The following is a 16444-nucleotide window of genomic DNA, read 5'->3' as shown; positions in this document are numbered from 1 at the left end:
TGGTTCCTGTTTCAGGGACAAAGAGGAAGACTATTGTCTGTCTATCTTTATATCTTACAGGGCTTCTCTGAATAAAGGGACATGGAGTCCCTCTCACTCCAGAAACTAAGAAGCTATCAGATGACAACAACATACAAGGGGGATGAAGTGCTAAAGAAGAGCAAGTCACTCCAGAATCAATTTAAAAAGTTATTTCGTTTAGTTCAAACCCTACCTCTTGATTCATCAAGGGCTATTGGTAGGATCTCCTCAAAGAATAGAGCCCCTGATACCTCAGCTCTTCATCAAGTGACATGAGGACTATCACCTGCTCCCCTTTTTCCAATTTGGGCATTCTCTCTTGAAATGCCCCTCCTTACCACATTTGTAACATTTATTCTCCCTTTCCCCCAGGTTGTCCTTTGGGGTATTACTCTTTCTGGCATCTCCTTGAGGAGCTCACTGTCCCTGGGCCCATAGGCCCACTTTATTTTGAGTCATTTGTCCTACAGTGGACAGCATTATCTTGGCCTTTTGCTTTTGATTTTCTTCATCTCTCCTGATATAATCCTTTTGGGCACCACTTAATAGTTCTTCCGTATTTTTATCTTTCCAGTTTTCTAACTTTTGTAACTTTTTTGCTATGTCAGTCCAGCTATTTGTTACAAAATGAAGTTTTAACATGCCCTGACCTAGGGAGTCCTGCACATCGGAGTCCTGAGTATTTTCTCATCTGCTCCTTTAACCTCTTTCAATTCAGCTGGGCATTCCTCTTTGCCTTGTTGGACATCAAAGGCCCTGGCTATATTATGTGATAGGAGGATGCTCTAATTCCCAAGCCATCATGGCTGCCCTCCTTATCATTCCTCCTTCCTCCCTGGAGGTCAAGATGCTCAGAATGGACATTAGTTCAGCACATGTATAAACCTGTGGGCCAAGGAACTGGTCAAGTTGATCTGTCACCCCATGCGGATCTTCTAGCAGAGACCTAGATTCTCTTTTTAAATTTCTCTCCTCCAAGTTAGTGAAAGGGCATTAACAACCCCAATTCCCCCACCCCCTAAAGGGGAACCTCTTGGAGAGGGTCTAGGATCTGGGATAGATTTTCACTGGGGGGAAGGGAAGGTTTTGGATATCCTGTTCACATTACTCCAATTGCCTTCTCAGTGCAGAGAAGGAAGTGCCTGGTAAGGGAGGGGCCAAGGCTGCTGGTGCTCCACAGGGCCCTCATTTTCTACCTTCTTTCCCTCCCTGGGTGAATTTGTCTGTGGGCTCCCTGGCCTCCTGGATGGAGACGGTTCAGGGGCAGAGCCCTTGGGTCCATAAGGGAGAGGAAGGCAATTAAGGGGCTCCCATTTGCTTGCTTTCTCTTCTGATTTAGGGTTTTTAGTCTCAGGCATTTTAAGTGGGAACAAAGTCATAGGTCTCCTATGCCAACAGAGGGCATAGTCTATTTGTTCCTGGCTTTCTGGGCTTTTATCATTTACATATTCTATGAGTACTTGGCAAACCCAGTTTTCACTGGAGACAAAGTTTGACCAGAAAACAGACAGTCTTAAGATTGGCTCCTGTGTCCAATGAAAGAAGAATATTTAATCATTTTTTGTTTCATTTTATCTTTTTGTCCTAGGATTTTATGCCCAATGTAGTAACATGAGACTGAGAGGGCTATCTGGAGAAATAGAAGATGAGTCTAGTATACATTTTATTCTAATCCCAAATCCCTGGATTTGTTATCCCTGGGAGAATATTCAACCCCCCATACTGGAGGTTTCTTATAGTCTACCCATATTCCTGGGAGAATATTCAACCTGTTACTTTGGAAGTTTCATATATTCTACCCAAAAAGCTTCCTCCTTCTTCCACCAGCTCCCTCATGGGCTTCCAGGGTTGGGAACTGAATTTGGCACTTGCTTTTTGTCTGGGACAAGTTTCAGTCAAACCAACACAGCCTCTCTCTAGGATGTCCCAAGGTAGTACTTGACTTGTACTTGTACATGTACATGTAACTCCTGTACATGGAGTTAATCTGTTTCACCAGGGTGCTTGCTTGGGCTGGCCGGTTTTCCCAGCATTGCCAATTGACTTTTGATCTTAGTTCGCTGTCAGCCAGAGAGACAGTGGATTCCCCCAGCCCTGAGGCTGCTGCAACAAGGCAGTGGGACTTGTATCCCCTGAGAAGGGGATATCCACAGCATCCTGGATGACATGAAAATCCTGGGTAAGTCTCCACATGGTTAGAAGCATCTTTAACTTATTATTTATCTTTAAATTATGAGACAGACAACACTAATCAGAAGTCAATAGGCAAGGCAAAATTTACTTCTGCAGAAGGGTGCACACCAGAAAGTCTGGGAGGCATGCACACCAGGTAGAGGTTCCCAGGAATTTTCTCTGATGCCATGCTGTGTGAGCAGGTTTTGTGTTGACAGTCTAGGCAGTTGGCTAATTAGAAAGGGACCAGGATGGGAGAGGACTTTAGGAACATAGTTTAAAATTTCAGGGAACAACAACTGTTTTTGGTTATCAGCTCTAGAAACAGGGCATCTAACAGAAGCAGAATTCTTGCCCTGGCCCAGCTGACAATAACAATTTTATTCTTAATAGAAACTTTTATCAGATTAAACTGAGTCTATGAAGCAAGTAGATGGGAAGCAAGTTAGAAAGACAGCAATTACTGATTAAATTCTTTGGCAGAAAAGGCCTGACTTAAACTGATTCTTACAGATTACAGACATGTGCCATCATGCCCAGCAAACAAATAAAATTTATTTTTAAAATGAGCCTTAAAGTTCAACATGACAGTTTGAAAAAAAATCTGCTAACGTCATATGTGGCAATAAAAGAGTTAAGGACATGACATCAAGGTATCAAAACTCTGGGTTCCCTTCTTTTAGTGTCCCAAGCCATACTTATTTTGTCAGTAGTTAATCCAGAGTTGGGAGTCAGTGGGTAAACCAGAGTTAGGAAAGGGACAGATCCAAAATCAGACCCTGGCTTCTACCGTTAGTAGCTGTATGATTTCCCACAATCCTGCTATCTGACGTTATTATTTCTTGTAATAAATGGAGATGGTGCCTGTCTCTCAGAGTTGTTGGGAAGATGGTAGCATACAAATATATTACCTAACAGAAAAACAAACGAATTTCATCCCCCTGTAGTTAAGAAATGTAGGGGTTAAAGTGTCTCAAGGTTATTCTGGACAGTCTTGCGAACAGCTAGGGACAAAAACAAGACAACATTCTCATTCTTCAGAATCTCAGTTGAGACACTTGAAAACAGACAGCTTTAATATGATGGGGTTTTATACCTGGTGCTGTGGGAGGACCATGTAATGCTAAGCTTTTATGTCCTGCCCCCCCATTTTTTATTACATATAGCTTATGTGTAGTAAAATTCATTCTTTTAGTACACAGAACTGTAAATTTTGACAGATGTATGCAACTACCACCACAATAAAGATATGGAACTGATCCATCACTCTCCACAAAATTCCCATGTACTCCTTGGTAGTGTTCACCCCAGCACAGGGCAACAATCCATCTGCTTTCCTCCCCTAATCTTTGCAAGGCTATCACATAACTGGATTCATACACCTACAAAGGTGGCCTATTTTATGTAGCATAATGCACTTGAGAGTCATTCAGGATTTTGTGTATCAGTATTTATTGTTTTCTGTTACCAAATAATATTCCATTGCATTGGGTGTACCACTTTGTTTATCCATTCCTCAGCTGAAGGAATACATTTGCCAGAAACACTTGTGTGAACATAAGTAATCATTTTACTCTGTGAATTCCTAAGGCTGGCATTTGTGGCCCATGTGGTAAGCATGTGCTTAACCTTTTGAGAACCACTTACAGATGACTGTACCATTTTGCAGCCTCATTTGCCTTGTATGAGAGTTCCATTTGCTTTACACCCTCACTAGCCCTTGGTTTTGTCAGGTTTTTTGTTTTTTTAAATTTTAGCTATTTTAGTAGATACACTGATATGTCATTGTGGTTCTATTTATATCTCCTGGATGACCAATAATGTTGGGCATCTATTTCTGTGTGTATGCATATATATATATATATGTATATATATATGTGTGTGTGTGTGTTTGTATATATATATTTATTTATAGTAATTATGTAATAAAATACAATATAATATAGTATAATAATTTGCTTTTTCTCCCCCTCTTCAAATTCTATAATGAATTATCTATTCAAATTGTTGCCTATATTTTTATTGAGCCATAAAATCTTCTGGATAAAAGTCCCGTATTTAATAATTTATTTATAAATATGTTCTGCCATTCTGTGACTTGAATTTTTACAATGTCAATCTTTCAAAGATCAGAGCCCAATTTACCACTTCTTTGTAAGGATTGTGGTTTTGTTGTAATATCTAAGGATCTTTGCCAAATCAAGGACACAAAGATTTTCACTTAAGTCATTTTCTAGAAATTTTATAATTTCAGGTTTGATCTATGATCCATTTTGTGATTGTTTTGTACATGACATGGAAAAAAGGACCAAAGTCCCTTTTTTGCATTTAATATCCAGTTGGTTTTGTGCCATTTTTGAAAAGATCATTCTTTCTCTATTGAGTATTTTGCTGAAAATCAATTGATTATATATATATATATATATATATATATATATGAGCCATCTCTATTCTTTCCCACTGACCTCTATATACATGCTTTCTTTGATGCTACACTGTATTGAATAATATAGCATTGGAGTGAATATAGAAATCAGGTGCTATGAATAGTCTAATTCATTATTTTTCAAAATTATTTTGGCAATTAGTTTCTCTGCCTTTTTGTAAATATTTTAGAAACAACTTATTGATTTTTCAAAAAAAATTCTGGCATTTTACTAGGAATTTCACCTGATAGATCAGATGGACGAAAATTAACATCATAAGGATAATGAAGGGCTGGTGGAGTGGTTCAAGGGGTAGAGCCTCTGCCTAGCAAGCATGAGGCCCTGAGTTCAAATCCCAGTGCTGCCCTCCCCAAAATATTGAACCTTCCAATCTGTGAACATAGTGTATCTCACCACTTATTTAGGTCTTCCTTACTATCTTTCATCATCTCTTTAAGTTATAGCATGCACATCGTGTATATATTTTATAAGATTTGTAAGGATTTATTTGGACTATGATTCAGAGGAATCAGTCCATGGTAACTTGACCAGTGTGCTTGGGAAGAACATCATGGCAGGGAAGGGAAGCAGGTGGCAGAGGACCTCATGGCAGACAGGAAGCAGAGACGGAAATATAGGAAGGAGCTACGGAAAGATAATAGCCCTAATGATACCCTCCACGGTGACCTATTTCCTCCAACTAGCCCCACCTCTTACCTTTCACCTTCTCCCAATAATGCCATCATATTATGAATCCATCAAGGTATTACTCCATTGATTAGGCCAGAGTCCTCAGAATCCAATCGCTTTCCAAATGTCAGCTGGTAACCATGTCCCCAATACATGTGGCTATTCAAACCATAACAAGAAGGTGTTATGCACAGACCATGCAATACAGCAATAAGGTCTGCACATTATAATTATGATACTCAAACAATTGAGGTTTATTTATTTGTTTGCTTCTTTGCGTGTGTGTGGGTTTTTTTTTTGTTTTGTTTTGTTTTGGTGAGACTGGTGTTTGAACTCAGGTCTTTGTACTTGCAGAGTAGGTGCTCTACTGCTTGAGACACACCTCCTGTCAATTTTGCTTTGGTTTTCTTGGAGATGAGATCCTGAGAACTATTTGCCCAGGTTGGCCTCAATCATGACCCTTCTGATCGTAGCCTCCCAAGTAGTGTGGATCACAGCTGTGATTCACCAGTGCCCGGCAGTAATGGAATTTAAATGTGAACAGATTGAAACAGCAATGCTAGCAAAAGCTGGAGGTTAGTCATGGAGGTCTTCAGAAAAGAAGAGGCCTTGAAGGAAGTGTAAAAGCAGATTATCAGAAAGGTGGAGCTCAACATTCCACTTGGTGAGGAGTGGGGTGCATTGGTTAGAAATACATAAATGAACGTGATAATAAATTTGGCTGTGTACAAGGAGACAGGTTTAGGTGCTGGAAAACATAGGAATAGGGAGATAGATAGGAAGGCAGGAAGGGCACACAGAGTGAAGCAAGCTAGCTTTCCAGAGAATTCACTATAAATGAGGAAGATGTTAAAGAGAAGGTGAGACAGGGAAGATGGTGTCACGTAACAAAACTCAAAAGGAGGAAGGGAGGGAGAAACATGTGTCCCTATTAATGGTTTATAAACCATTAATGCAATGGAGAACAGAACAGGTTCAAGCCCATCATAATAATTCCCAGTACAGCCCTGTGGGGAACTCATTCACCAGGGAGCCACACAGAGATGCTGACGGCCTCTGAGAACAGGATGCCACCTTCCCATGGCTCAAGTGATATAATAAGCAAGTAAGTGCTTCTTGTTTTTTAAAAATTTAACCACTTATGGTGTCCCTTGTTTTCAGTTACTCTAATCTTACTTAAATTTGACAAAGACTACAAGAGGATCATTTACAGGGAAATGAAGACCCTCTAGTAGCATAGGTAGAAAAGTGTTCAATGGAGGTTGTGGGAAAATTATTGTCATGGAACTTATGTTAGGATGGTAATGGGCTGAGAGAAAAATGAAATGGGAAATGAAAGAATAGTGTCAGAGAACATTTAGAATCCATAATTTCCTTTCATTCTTCCCATGCCAACATGGTTCCCAGGTGCCACTTCTGGCTGCAGTGTCCCTGTACCCTGCAGAGCACATTTCACCATGATATCATTCTCAGTGCTTGGTAGCCATGGTTTCATGGGCTCTGAGTCATAGCCAGAGGACACTCCTGGAGGTCAGCAGGATGATGATTTCTCTGGCAGTGGGCCTGAGGAAATGTGTGTTAAACACTGACATGGTAGTTTTCACGGTACTCACAGGATACACAAAATGAGAGTAAGGAGTTTTGATAACACAAATCATCTCTAGAGACAACCTGGACTTTTGGCATTCACTGGGCATTTACTGTGGACCAGACATCAGATAGAAAGGAGGGTATTGAGATGGGTTACCAGGTCCTGGTGGGGAGATGAGACAGGCATATTAAAGATGAATCGCTGTATAAGAAATGAGGGAAGCAAAGAATGGGAAACACTTCTTGCCTTGAAGTATTTTGTCTAATATTAGTGAAGTTATTCTGTCTTTCTTTGGAGTAATCTTTGCATATGTTTCTCTTTCTATCCTTTAGTTCTCAAGCTTTTTATTTTTATGTCTCTTATGAGCATCATAAAAATTTTTTTTAGACTGGAGGAGTGGCTCAAGCAGTAAGAATGCCTGCCTCGCAAGTGGGAGGCCTTGAGTTCACATCTCAGTACCACCAAAAAAAAAAAAAAAAAAAACTCATAAAAATTTGTTTTGTTTCTTAATAAATCCAGTCTATTTTTAATTGGAATCTGAAATATTTATATGTCCTGCAAAAGCATCATGACATGCATGTTTTAGATTTGTTTGCAGAATTGGTCAAAATATTATGCCAAAATCAATTAATTTTTCTTCCTATGTCTGAATATTTTATTTCTTATTTTGTGGATTTCTACATTCACCTCCTGACCTTGCGTGCTCCTTTCTCTTTTTCTATATTTAATACATTGTTGGATTTTTGTTTATGAGCCCTGATTTTGTCATATACCATAATTTCAAGTATTTAATACTTTTATCATTATTGTTTTTAGATGTTTTGAAATTTTTGAATTTGATATGCTACTTAACGTAAGATTTCCTCAAGAAAGAAGATATTTGACAGTGATGTTATTTTTGCACTAATTAGGGATTCAAAAAGGCCATGGCAATTTCTATCTCTTGGGCTGTTATATAATTGAGTGTTGTTATATAATTTTTATGTTGTGAATTTTTGTGACAGGTTTTTGTTTGTTTGTTTTATTGTTTTGTTCTTGTTGTTTTTGTGTTGGTGGGATTGAACTAAGGGACTCAAGCTTGCTATGTCTACCACTTAAGCCACTCTGTCAGTCCATATTTTTTGATATTTAAGTTGTATTCTGTTTTGTTGAAATACTTTTTGATATATCTCCATGAAGCTTTCCTGAGTAATTTGTTATTTAAAAGTTTTGTTTTGATATTTATATTTTTGATTTTCTGATATATGGTAGACTAAAGTGAGGTCACTTACACATTTCTTCTAAGAATCAGTTTTGCCTTTTTTTTGTTTTCCTATAAAATCTTTACTTTTTATGTTTTAGTGCTTTTGTCTGTATGATTTTAAGAAGAGCAATTTTTTTTTTTTGGCAGTACTAGAGCTTGAAGTCAGGGCACAAGCTTGCTAGGCAGGGACTCTACCACCTGAGCCACTCCACCAGCCCCTTTTTGGGTTGGGTATTTTTCCAGATAGGGTTTCACAAATTATTTCCTTGGGCTGGCATCAAACTGTGGTCCTCCTGATCTCTGCCTCTTGAGTACCTAGGATTACAGATGTGAGGCACCAGCACCCGGCTGTACACCTTGGTTATTGATTATAATCTTTTCAGTAACATAAAGTACCTTTTGTTGCCTTATTTCATATTTTTCTGACTTGAATCCCATACCAGCGAATAAGATCAAGGCCTCAGATTTCTTCGATTTTGTATTAGCTTATGTAACTATGCCGATGTTTATCTAAATTAGAAATTAATTTTTTTCAAAAAAATGAATGCAAAACTGTCCCTTAATTTTCATTTATTTCCTGTATGTCCTCAAGTAATTTTTTCAGAAGTTATAATATTAGCAGCATGTTTTGAAGAATTTGCAACGTAGAAAACGGCTTTCTTTTTTCAACATCATACATAAATGACATATTGATGGGTAGAGAATACTTATTCTTCAGATCTCTGTATATTTTACCCTTTGACCCCGATGTTGGAATTGAGCACTTTGGACCATTGTTGGTGTGTGTGCCCTTATGTGTGGTGACAAAGGAATGTGTCTTTCTTTCAGTAATTCCCGCTGTGACTCTACTTTCTCTAGGTATCCCTAGAAGAAGTTCTGGATGAAAAAACCTGTCAGTCCTGCAATCAAAAAGCAGGCAGAAGAATTTTCCAATACATTTCTTTCTTTGGAGAAAGGACTGAAGGATTCCATGGTAAAGCAATGGGTGAAGGAAGGGGTTCTTTCTTTCTCTGTGTTTCCTTAGGTTTCGATTCTGGCCTTGGCTTCTCGGAAGTCCTTGTTCTTGTACAGGTTACTCATACCAGGCAGGGACATTTGGAAGGGAATCTAAATCCAAACCAGGATATCTTTCTACATCACAGTCTAAATCTTTATCTACACAAAGGTAGAATCATAATTAATAGATCCCAGAGTTGGTTAAAAGATGATGACTCATATATAACAGTGAGGTGAAAATTACCAGGAGGCTAAGGAAAGCCACATAGCAAGTGTACATCTCCGTTTTTCACCCTGTACCAAAACCAACTCAAAGTGGATTAAAGACCTTAATAGAAGGCCTGAAACTTTGTAAACAACTCCAGGAAGTAGTAGGAAATACACTGGAACAGATTGGTATAGGAATGACTTCTTAAGCAGAACTCAAAAGGCTCAGCATCTAAGAGAAAGCATGAACAAATGAGACTGCATCAAACTAAACAGTTTCTGCACAGCACAAGAAACAGTCACCAGACTCAAGAGACAGCCCACAGAAAGGGAGAAAATCTTTGCCAGATACTCATCTGATCAAGAACTAATATCCAGAATCTACAGGGAACTCAGCCACCAAAGAATCAACACCCATATGAATTAAACAGAGAATTCTCAAAGGAAGAGGTACAAATGGCCACTAAATACATGAAGAAGTTTTCAACTTCTTATAAAAGAGATGTAAATCCAAGCAAAACAACCCTTAGATTTCATATCACCCCAGTTACAATGGACATAATCAAAATCAATTAACAACAACAAATGCTTGTGAGGACTCAACAAAACAGTAACCATTACTCACTGTTGGTGGGAAAGCAAATTAGTACATCCATTATGGAAAGCAGTATGGAGATTCCTCAAAAAGCTAAAGATAGAACTGCCATATGATCCATGATACCACTCCTGGGCATCTACCCAAAGGAACATAAGACAGAATACAGCAGAGACACCTGTACACTGATGTTCATCACAGCACTATTCACAGTAGCCAAGCTTTGGAAACAACCCTGGTGGTCCTACCAGTGATTAATAGATCAAGAAAACATGGTGTATATACACAGTGGAATTTTACAGAGCCATAAGGAATAATGACATGTGATTTGAAGATAAATGGATGTAATTGGAGGATATCATGTTAAATGAAGTAAGCCAGGTGCAGAAACACAAAGGCCACATGTTTTCTCTCACATGTGGAAGATAAATCCAAAAGACAAACATACACACAAAAACAAGCATGACCATATACAAACTCAGATATAGAAAATGCTTGTAATAGTGGAACTACTCTACGGAACTCAGGGAAAGAAGGAAAGGAAAAGAGAATGATAGAGCATCAGTAATATCATCAAACATAAGACATGAAGGTAGAGGATATAAGGATGTATATTGAAAGCTTTTGAAAAATGGGGGGTGGGAGATAAACAGGTAAGGGAGAGTAATGGAAGGGGTGGAATGGACCATGGTGAGCATACATTGAGAAGCCCCTTTGAACATCAACTTAAATATTAGTAATGAAAGATAAGGCCGTAATAGGTACAATGTGTGGAAGGTAGTGTTATTAGGTGGGAGTAAGGTGAATGAAGGAGATTAAGGTGAAATGGTTGATGGACTTCATATACTTACATGAAACAGACCCAAGAAACCTCTTGTGATTGCTTTAAGTGGGGTGGAGAGGGGGTTGAGGGGGAGAGAAGATGAGGGCAATGTAACTAATGTACAGTGTAAGTCTAATCAGAATTGCCATTATGAACCCCCCACAGTATAACAAATATATCCTAATAAAAATTTATTTACAATATCATTCTCATGTGACCCAGTCTGGGTATAGAGTAAAAGAATTGAAAGCAAGGTGGTTTAGGTGGCTTAGGACTATAATCAAGCTACTCTGGAGGCAGAGATTGTGAGGGTAGCAGTTCCAGGTAACCTGGGGCAAAAAGTTCATGAGACCCCCATCTCAACCAATGCCTTTATGTGGTGGTGTGCCCCTGCCATCCCAGCTATGTGGGGAGCACAAATAGGAGGATTGCAGTCCAGGCTGGCCTGGGCATACAGTGAGAGCCTATTTCAAAAAGAACCAGTGCAAACAACACAGAGCTGGCAGAGTGGACCAGTGGTAGAGCACCTGCCTAACAAATGCAAGACCCTGAGTTCAAACCTCAGTACCAAAAAAAAAAAATTGAAATCAAAGAGATATTCACATATCCATGTTCTGTAGCAGCATTCTTCACCATAGCCACGAGGTGGAACAAGTGTCTGTTACTGGAGGAATGGACAAAGAAAATGTGTATGTATAGATACAATACCTGTTATTGAGGCTAAAAACCAAAGGAAATTCAGATACATGCTACAACATGGATGAACCTTGAGGACATTTTGTAAGTAGCATAAGCCAGTAACAAAACAGTTAAGTAATGTATAATTCTACTTATGTGAGGTATCAAAAGTAGTCAAATTCATAAAAACAAAAAGTAGACAAGTGGTTGCTAAGACGTAGTACATGCCTGTAATCCTACCTACTCAGGAGGCAGAGATAAGAGGCCTGTGGTTTGAGAAAAACTCAGGAAAAAGTTATCAAAACCCTGTCTCAAAAACATGCCAGGTGTAGTGGTGCACACCTCTTCTCCCAGTTACGCAGGAGGAGACTGGAGAAACGCAGTTTAAGGCTAACCCAGGTAAAGTTAGTGTGAGGCCCTATGAAAACCAAACTAAAGCAAAAAGACTGGGAGGTGAAGACATGGTTGAAGTGGCAAAGTGCTTGCCTAGCAAGCAGGAGACTGAGTTAAATTCCCCTTTACCCCAGAGAAAGAGAGAGGGAAGGAGGAGGAAGAGAGAGAGAAGGAGAGAAAGGGAGAGAGAGAGAGAGAATATGGTCCAACAAAGCAGCAGGTATGGTAGCAGATACTGGCATGGGTACTTGAATGAACCACATTAGACTGCACAACTCTAGGCACCTCCTGCACCGACTTCCCTGAAATGAAAACTTGGGTTTTCATGGTGTCTATGAGCTCTTAAAGCTGTACTAGCCAACAGCAAGAGAACTTGACTTAGAAAGATGTGGTGTCAGAGTTAGTTACTGTCTTTTCCTTCATTCACTCCAGAAAAAATTGATGAGGGATCAGGAATATAAAACAAGTGAGTATCTGATGGGAATGGTGAACAAATGTTTTCCCCAAAGTAAACTCTCCCACTCAGCACTGCAGTTTCCTGTGAAGCTCTTTTACTTCTGGATGGTCTCTAATAGGAAAGTCTTTGTGGTGGCTAAAATATCAGAAGTTTCTATCCTAGTCCTCAGATTTCAAAGCCATAAACTTTGGGGATGAGATTTCCCAGCCATATGATCCCAGTCCCTCTTTTTTTCTGCTCACTGGTCCGTTTTTGTTTGGTTTGTTTTGTTGTTTTTGTTTTTTGTTTTGCAGTACCATGGCTTCCAGCATGCTAGGCAAGCATTCGACCACTAGAGGCATGACTCTTACCCTTCACTGGCTTATTTTTATTTTTGTTTTTGTGGTACTGGGGTTGAACCATCCAGTACCTCACATATGCTAGGCAAGTACCCTACTACTTGAGCCACAGCACCACCCATTTATTTTGGTTTTGGGATAAAATTTTGATAACTTACCAGGAATAGCCTGGAACGTATAGGTGTGTGCTACCACATCTGGCTCTTTCTTTCCTTCCTTCCTTCCTTCCTTTCTTTTCTTCCTTTTTCCTTCCTTCCATCCTTCTGTTCTTCCTTCCTTCTTTCCTTCCCTTCTTTCTTTTTTGCCAGATTCTCACTATGTACCCCAGGTTGGCTTTGAACTTGCCATCCTCCTACCTCAGTCTCCCAAGTGTTGAAACTATAGGTGTGTGCCACCAGACCCTTGCAGCTTTTATCATATCACTAGTGCTTTTAATTTTTTCCCCCCATTCTATTTTCTAGACATGGAGCTAATGGTAGCGTGGACACAAGGTCTAAGGCATTCCCTACTCTGGTTGCCAAAGGGAGGCCATTGTCACATAGACTCTGGGAGATAAATCTCCTTTGCTGTCTTTTATGATGTCATACCTTTATCCCTTTGTCTCCATGGTGAGGATCATCCTGAATTATCAGACAGCCAATGGCTACCTCTCAGTGTCTCCAAATGGGAAGAGTATGATATTCACTGGCTTGTGGATGAACAAATACCAATGCAGTCAGTGATTTGACACTGAGCCTGCTGTGCTGGGCAATAAGGGCTTCACCTGGGGGAAAGTGTGCTGTCAAGTGAAAGTGGATAGGATTTGGTGGGGAGCAGAGGAGGAATAAGCAGGGAAATACAGAAGTGGGGCCCAGGATGTGTTTGGCAGCAGCTATCTTGGTGGGTTTCTTGGCATCACTGACAGGTATAGATCTCCTGTTTAGGGAAATGAGTGAAGAGCTGGAGGAAGAATGGTCTCCAGAAAATGGAATATGGCATAAATTCTGTTTGGTGGAGGTGGCAGGAGAATCAATGGTGAGAAGGAGCTCTCTCACCTTCACACCTGAGGAGGGATTCTAGACTCTGCAGCTGTCCTCAATGGGGGTTTGCATCTGTACCAGCCTGAAGCCCTTCCAAGTCCTGCCCTACTGTCTTAGGCAGAATGGCATTGCTCTAGATTATGTTGGAGGGAAGGTAACCTTTACCAACACCAGAACTCAGAATATTATCTACGAATTCTCACCTTCCTTCACTGGGAGAATTTTTCCTTTCCTGTGCCTTAATTGCATGAGATCCAGACTTACACTGAGACCCTGATAGGAGATTCATGGACACAGTCCTTTGTTTTTTCATTTATCCCTCATTCCTCCTCTATGATATTCCCAACTTTGTTTTCCTTCTTATTTTTCTTCTCTTTTTCATTCTTTTTTCATAGTATAGACTGTGAGGTGAATGAATAGAGTAATCCTTCCAACCAGTCATCTCCCCAAGCCAATTTCATGTCCCGAAGTTTAACAAACAGATCAGGGGAACTTCCCTGAGCAGATCGCAACACTTTGGCAATATTCTGTCTAGCTAGCCTCTCCTTAGCTATATGGAAAAGTGTGGCAGTCAGAAGTTTCTTGTCCTCTCTGCTGTGTCTAATGGAAATAATAATACTTGATCTACTTTATCTACAGTGCAAGGGTTATAATCCCCTTGAAGTATTTATTAAAGTATATGTACTATTGAACATTTCATTGTATTGTGTTTCATTTGGTCCTCGTCTTTGTCTGCAACTAAGACAAATACATGCGAGGGAGTGTGTGTGTTGTAGGGTTGCAACCTGTTACAGATGGTAACTGATGAATCTATGGATTCCTAAAAGGCTTTCCTGACTTAATTATTCTTGCCATTTTTCTAAACAGCTAGGAATACAAAGATTATTGTGATCCAAATGTTGCCTATCAAGCATTTCATATTTATATATTCTGAGATTTTATGTATTGGTGGCAATTTGTATATTTCAACCGTGATCTTAAAAATTACAATAAGAAGGTAGAGGGAAACTTGAGAAGTTCAGCGTACCTGAGATTTTGGAAATCACTTAATCCAGGAATAAGTCTTATGTCAGCTGGGGTTTGATATGGTAAAAATAGATATTTAGCTTAGTTACTAGTTTTAGCTATTAGCAGAATACAAATCTGGCTAAAATAAGCAGATGGAAAATCCATTAAACTATATTGAGTGAAATGGAGTCAAACCAGGGAGGGAAGCTGTGTACCTGCTTATAAATTCTGCATTTGTTATTGTGTTAAGAGCTTGCAAAGGAGTCAGTGTGGGAGCTTCAAGAGGTTCAGAAGGTACCCAGACTTGAAAGGACATTGGGATTTCCAGGATATAGACAGAGCATAACACACACAGGAATGCAAGCAGCACACTTGAGTTCAAGAGATCTGGGGTGTCTTAGGCTGTATCTTGTAGCTAGAACCAAATACCTAGACTAGGTGATATATAAAGAATAGAAGTTTATTTTGTTTCTGTTCTGGAAGCTTGGAAGTCCAAGGCATGACATCAATGTCTGCTTGGAATCTAGCAAGGACCTTCTTGCATGCATCCTAAGATGGCTGAGGGTATATTGCATTTGAGAAAGAGCAAGCATGTTAGCTCTGTTCTCTCCCTTTTTTTTTTATTCTTTATTTCTTTTTCTGATACGGAGATTGAACCCAGGACTTCTAGCTTGCTGGGCAAGCACTCTTCCACTTGAACCACTCCACTAGCCCACTAGTTTGTTTTTTTCTGAGGATAAAGACTGCTAACTTTGCCCAAGTGGTCTCCAACTCTGTATCCTCCTACCTCTGCCTCTTGAATGGCTGAGAATTCAGGCTTGTGCCACCACAACCAGTAATGATATAGACTTAATAAAAATTAAAACTTACTTTTTTATAAACAGAGTGGTATAGTTTTGGTGTGTGTCTTCTCTTAAATTCATGTTGAAACTTTATCATCATTGTTGTGTGGAATTATGAGAAGGGGTTTTTATGAAAGTGATTTACTAAAGTGTAATCAGTGCCTTTATAATAGATACCTCAAAAGAGAATTCCCCCTTTTTGCTCTTCCACCTTCCACCATGTAAAGATGTAGCAGAGAGCAGCCCTCCATATACCAATGCTGGCACCTTGATCTTGGACTTTGCAGGGCTTGCTAGGAAGGAGTTCTACCACTTGAGCCACTCTGCAGTCCCTCTCACTGAGACCTGATCACAGATGCATAGCACCCTCCTCTTTCCACAAAACCTATCTTACAGTCACACCAGTAAAGACCTAGTTACTTGGGTTACTTCTACCCAGCATTTATGTCTGGTATTTGGCTTTCAAGAAAGACCCAAAGTCATATTGAAAGTCATAAATACAGCATGAAGAGACAGAGCAACCACTGGAACCAGACCCAGATATGTCTGGGATACTGGAAGTATCAGATTGTGAATTTAAAACAACAATGATTAATGTAGGAGTGGTCTAATAGAAAATACAGACAGTGTAAAGAGCAAATGAATGTGAACACAGAGATGGAAATCCCAAGAATAAAAACACAGAAATTAGTATACTAGATACAACTGAGGAAGGAGTATCTGAGCTAGTTGATATGTCATAAAAACTTCCCAAACCAACAAACAATAAAGACTTAAAAAAGGGGTGGGGACAAAATATCAAAGAATTACAGAAAGATTACAAAATGTATAACATACGTGTAACCACAATACAAGAAAGGGAAGAATGACAATGGAACAGAATCAATACTTGAGGCAATACTTTTTGAGAATGACCGCAAATAATGTCAGACAAAGCTCGTAGAA

The 16444-nt window shown here is 39.5% G+C and overlaps 1 non-coding gene across 1 annotated transcript; it reads right to left on the bottom strand.

Annotated features, from left to right (window-relative positions):
- Positions 1-14041: 14041 nt before the first annotated feature.
- LOC141410581 (small nucleolar RNA SNORA36 family) lies at positions 14042-14171 on the bottom strand. Its single transcript, XR_012435425.1, has one exon. It is a non-coding gene; the product is annotated as a small nucleolar RNA SNORA36 family (small nucleolar RNA).
- Positions 14172-16444: the final 2273 nt, after the last annotated feature.

This window comes from Castor canadensis, chromosome 8 (genome assembly GCF_047511655.1).
Source record: "Castor canadensis chromosome 8, mCasCan1.hap1v2, whole genome shotgun sequence".
Taxonomy (NCBI): Eukaryota; Metazoa; Chordata; class Mammalia; order Rodentia; family Castoridae; genus Castor; species Castor canadensis.
This window is presented reverse-complemented; position numbering and strand designations above follow the sequence as displayed.